We start from the raw sequence: 5,205 nt of genomic DNA, 5'->3' as shown, positions 1-5,205 counted from the left end.
AGCTGAGTAAAATCTTTAAACATTAACTAATTTCCACCCCCACCCCTTCTATGAACACAATCGCTCATGATTAGCTGTTGCTCTACTATCAGTGATGCAACACATTTTTGGACTTCTGTGTCACAGGTTTTCAATATTAAAAGGTGTGTGTGTGCTGGCTGATGGGATTTAGATACAAAAAAAATGTGTCAATCACCAATTGATTGATATGACTGTCTACTTATCAAACTGTTGATCAAAAAGGTCTTCACATCTTAAGATACTGTGGTAGTGCATTTCTTTCTTTCTGTGATGATCAAGTAAATACCAACACACACATTTTTCGCATTCACAGTCCCCCCCTCTAATTAAATGTTTAATATATGTGAAAATAAAAAATAAAAGAAAAAATATTGCTGTGTTGCTATATATATATTTTTTGCTAACAGTAACAATTCTGCTGATTAAAGTGTATTTATTCATATTTTTTATGTAGATGTCAACACATTGTACAATATGTCTCTTTTTGTAGTATGAATATTTTTTTTGTCCTTTCAAAACTACAAAACCTGTAACTTTATGATATACAATTAAAATAAATAGATTATCAAAAATATAAATAAATAAAAATCCCCAAAATAACATTGGATTTCTAATTTTATATTGGGTTTTATCCACTATTTGTTGTGAGAGACACAATCACCCAACCAGTGATATACTGTACTGTCTGAGAAGGGTGATTAAAATGAATACCCTCACATGAGACAACACCAGATCATTCTCCTTCGAGGGATGTCTACAACAGGCTGATCTGGAGAACATATAGTGAACATCATGCCTCTCAAGCAGGTCTCCAAAGTATATATTTATTTCTTTTCTTTTTTCCAAAGCAAACTCTGGGAGTCGGATCTCTGCAAACCTGTCAAAGGGAGAAGATAAATCAATGTTTTAGACAGTGTGCAATGTCACTTTATCTCCACTTTATTGGCGTGTTTACAACAGTTGAATTCAGAATGAAGCTTCTTGAGCTTGTTGTTTACAGAGCTGCAATTGGCCACAAGCAGAATGTCTGGTTTAAGACAGCTCCTTCTGTACTGGATTAGATTGAAATGTACAGTGGGTTCCAAAAGTCTAAGACCACTGGTTTCTTTCTTTCTTTCTTTACAAAAATATTTTATCATCATAACAAACTGAGTGAGAATTTATGGATTTCCTAATATTTAAAATATGCTGTAAGAGGCAATGCTTTATCTTTTCAGTCTTGTTTTTTCTTGTTTTCACAACTTTAGTCACATGAAAAGCACTATGTCACTCACCATTTCTCTGGTGAACAATTGCCAAACATTATTCTATAATGCAGATGTTTCTATCCCCCAAGTCGGATGGCAGTGTAAATGTCGAGGACTTGATCATGACAAACATAAGGCTTCCATACACTCACGCTGCATAAACTTTTAACCCAACTCCTCAAGTTTGTTTAAAACCTGATGATTATAGAGATTATACAGCATGATTTGAATATGATCCAAACAGCATCTTGTGCTTCAATAGAAGCAAAGAAATCTGACATTTTAAATGGAGTTATATGGAGTTCACATAATGTGATCAGTTTCCTTATTTGATAAATGGCCTATGAATAGTGCTTATTCATTTATATCACAACATTTCTTTATACATTTTGTCAAATCAAACGCTTGGTTTATTTTATTCTTCTTTACATAGGTTTATTGCAGTCTGCAAACTATGGGTTGTGGAATGCATATTGATGTGGTCTGACTGAATACGTTGTGAATGCACTGCATGACATACAATATATAATAAAGTATATATTATTCAACTAACTGACTACTATGTTTGAGAACTGATTTAGATATTTTACTCTACCCACAATCACATTTAAATTTGTTGTAAATTGTGTACTGTCAGACCATTTATATGAACTTCTCTTAGATTCTATTTTAATTGTAACAAGCAGTCCACCGGACGGAAAGTTGTGATGAACCGAAGTGCAGCTTTTATTCAAAAGTAATCCAAAATACAAACACAGACTTGACTTGAACAGACTTGACTTGACTTGGCATGAACGGACTTGAACAGAGACACAAACTCACCAACAGCAGGTTACACAGTTCAAAGCTAGACAAAGAACAAAGGCAAAATGAGGGCTGATTTATATCAAACAATGAGGGTCACACGACAAGAACCAAACGATAGGTGCATTCGACTTGAAGCACGGCTACAGACGGCAATCAACGAGAGTAGCCGCTTGCAGTCAGGGGCGGAGTTGAAAACGGACACGTCAAGCCGGACACTTTCTGCTCCCCTTAGTGATGCTCACGCGGTGTTTTCATACTCTTTCACAGATGAAGTGAAAAAATGCTATATTTGTCAAATACACAGACGTTTCAGAAACGTTTTCATGAGCAACAGAAACACTTTTTATATATTGCTTAATACAGCGTCATCTGTTCAAGAATGAAGTTCAATGTAAATATATACTATTTAAATACTAATAAAGTGGGGGTATATATGCTTTCATCAGTGTTTTATGATAAACGTGACTCAATATAACATTGTGACTACAGTAAAAAAGCTTTTACTGTTCTAAAAACACAGATTTATGAGCCGTATTGGATTTGAAGATGTTAGAAACACACGTCATTGTTGTCATGTGGTGAATTTGGCCAATCTGAAACAGCTGTGTCGTCATCAGCGCTCCTGCAGTCGCTCTGAAAAAGCTGCGCCAGCTGAGTCAGCCGGCTGCTCTCGAAATGCTATCGCGGTACTTTGACACGTGACAGTGACGTGGCGTCGGCGCCGGTTCAAGTCGGACTAAATTTCTTACCGGCATGCACTGCTTCAAGTCAGCCGCCGATCGGTCTGCGCAGTGCTGCATGAAGTCGAACGCACCTAATGAGAGACAAGACTCATGACTAAGACAACCAATGAGAACATGACACATGAACCAAGGAACCAATCGAAACATAACACACAAACAAGGGAATCGCATGACAGAGAACATGACTGTGGCCAAACGACAAAATAAAAGACATGAAAACAATGAACGTGAAACAAAACCCAAACCCCATGTTACATTAATTCTGTCCTTTTTTTGGTATACTCTACAATTTACAAGACAATGTTAGTCTCATCATGCTCGCATTACATTTTCCTGGATCATATATTTTCTCAATATGTATGTCCAATGTTCTCAGAAATGTGTTTCTACTGAAGTAATTATATTCTTTCTTATATTATCTTCTATTGATTTCCAGGCTTAAATCAATTGTTGAATCACAGATTTTCAATGTGGTTTTGGACTTTTAGACCCCACTGTACTGTATGCTTACACATACATACAGAGATCAGATCAAAGTACACTGGTTTAGCCATGGAGAGTCAGTTCACTGGACACTTCCAACATCCCTCATACCAGCAGAAATAGTCTGGCAAGTGTGTGTAAATCAATCTCATACAGTATCATAGTCGTGCTATACAACATCCTGATTGGAGCTCACATCCACAACCACCCCTTCACCCATACGAAGCATAATTGTACTGTCTTTCTACTGTTTGAACGACTCATTCTGGTTTCCTACAAATAGCATGACAGTGACTTGGTTTTATTTGGCTGTATTTTCATGTGCAAAAAAAAAAAAAAAGGTTTTCAAAGTTTGTACAAAAAATGGTTTAGATGCACCAGTATTTCATGTTCAAAATATCTGAATATTTTTTATTTGAACTGCAATGAATTACTGTACTTAATAAAATACACCAACGTAGGATAGAAACCTGTGCATCTACCTACATTTTTGTAAAATTCCAAAAACATCCCTATACATATAATTCACGGCCGTTTCCAATTAAAATGAACACTAGAGACAATTACAACAACTTTTATTCCTTGCACAATAACAAGGTATGACCTAAAACACTTTTATTATAATGCATGATTTGTAAACAATACATTGTGACTTTTGCATCACATAATCTGCTCCATGTGTATGACTTTTCTTAGTAAATTTGCTTGGTAGCTCACCTTGTTTAGCATGGCACTTGAGATATGAAGCAATTTGGTTGAGTCCTGTGAAACATTGGCCTCAATAAAAGAGCTTGCAGAAGCAAGCGAAAGTGGCATGTTTGCTTCATCAGATGTGTTTTTATCTCACGTTTCAACATTGTAAGGTATAGGGTTGGGTTTAGTGTAGATGGTATTTCTAAACTGCCACGATACATACAACAAATATATATATATATATATATATAAAAACTGAAGGTGCTTTTAGTGCCACTCACTGGACATTTCACTTTGAAAGCGTCATAAAACATACAGGAAACAACAAAAGAAGTTTGACTTGCAATTGGCATCATACTTGGGATAATAACATGCAAGGGTTGTTCTGTAAGGGTCTTCTATAGGTTATGGCTGATCAGGAAGGCATATGTTCCACAGAGGCCTCTGTGAAATTAAGCAGCTCATCTATCAAGTCTTGTGAGATCCTCACTATCTTCACTAAGGAGAGTCAAACCGAGGAGTAAAGAAGATTTTTCCTCTGCTTCTCCCTGCTATAAGCAGCAAACAAACCAAAGACAAGGTTATCGTAGAGCACTAGGGTTTCCATAGTAGCTTCCATACCATTTAGTGCCTGCCATCTCTCAGGTTTTTCCATTTCTCCTGGAGGAATGAGGATTAGCAGCTTTGCTGCTAGAAAAATAATACTATACAAAATATTTTGATAGCTCAATGCTGCACAAAAACCACAGCTAGGGGTACACAACTGTCCAAACTCCTCTTTGGATCGTTTTCCAAGGGAAATGTTGAAAGATACTGACATTGATTAGTGGCCCTGACCTTGACGGCAAACAAACACATTCTCAGAAGCTGTTGGCTTGCTGTAGTGAGGGCACAAATCTCACCCAGCCCACGCTTAGTCGTACATATTTGAACAGTTTGGCCTGGTTTATCTCCCCCAGATCCACACACACTGTTTGATTGCTACTACGAACTAAAAGGCCCATTACTGCTGCATGTAAGCATTTGTTATAAATTGTGATGCTTTTACATCTGATAAATTGTTAAAGGTGACATATTGTGAAAATCTAACTTTTCCAGGTTTTAAGTGCTATAATCAGGTCCCTGGTGCATCTACCAACCAAGGAAATGTGAAAAAGATTAACCCAGTCACTTTGCTTTGGTAAGTCTTTTTCTGCACGCATCTAAAAAAA

The sequence above is a fragment of the Sinocyclocheilus grahami genome, unplaced genomic scaffold (genome assembly GCF_001515645.1).
Source record: "Sinocyclocheilus grahami isolate Dianchi unplaced genomic scaffold, SAMN03320097.WGS_v1.1 scaffold40.1, whole genome shotgun sequence".
NCBI lineage: Eukaryota > Metazoa > Chordata > Actinopteri > Cypriniformes > Cyprinidae > Sinocyclocheilus > Sinocyclocheilus grahami.
This window is presented reverse-complemented; position numbering follows the sequence as displayed.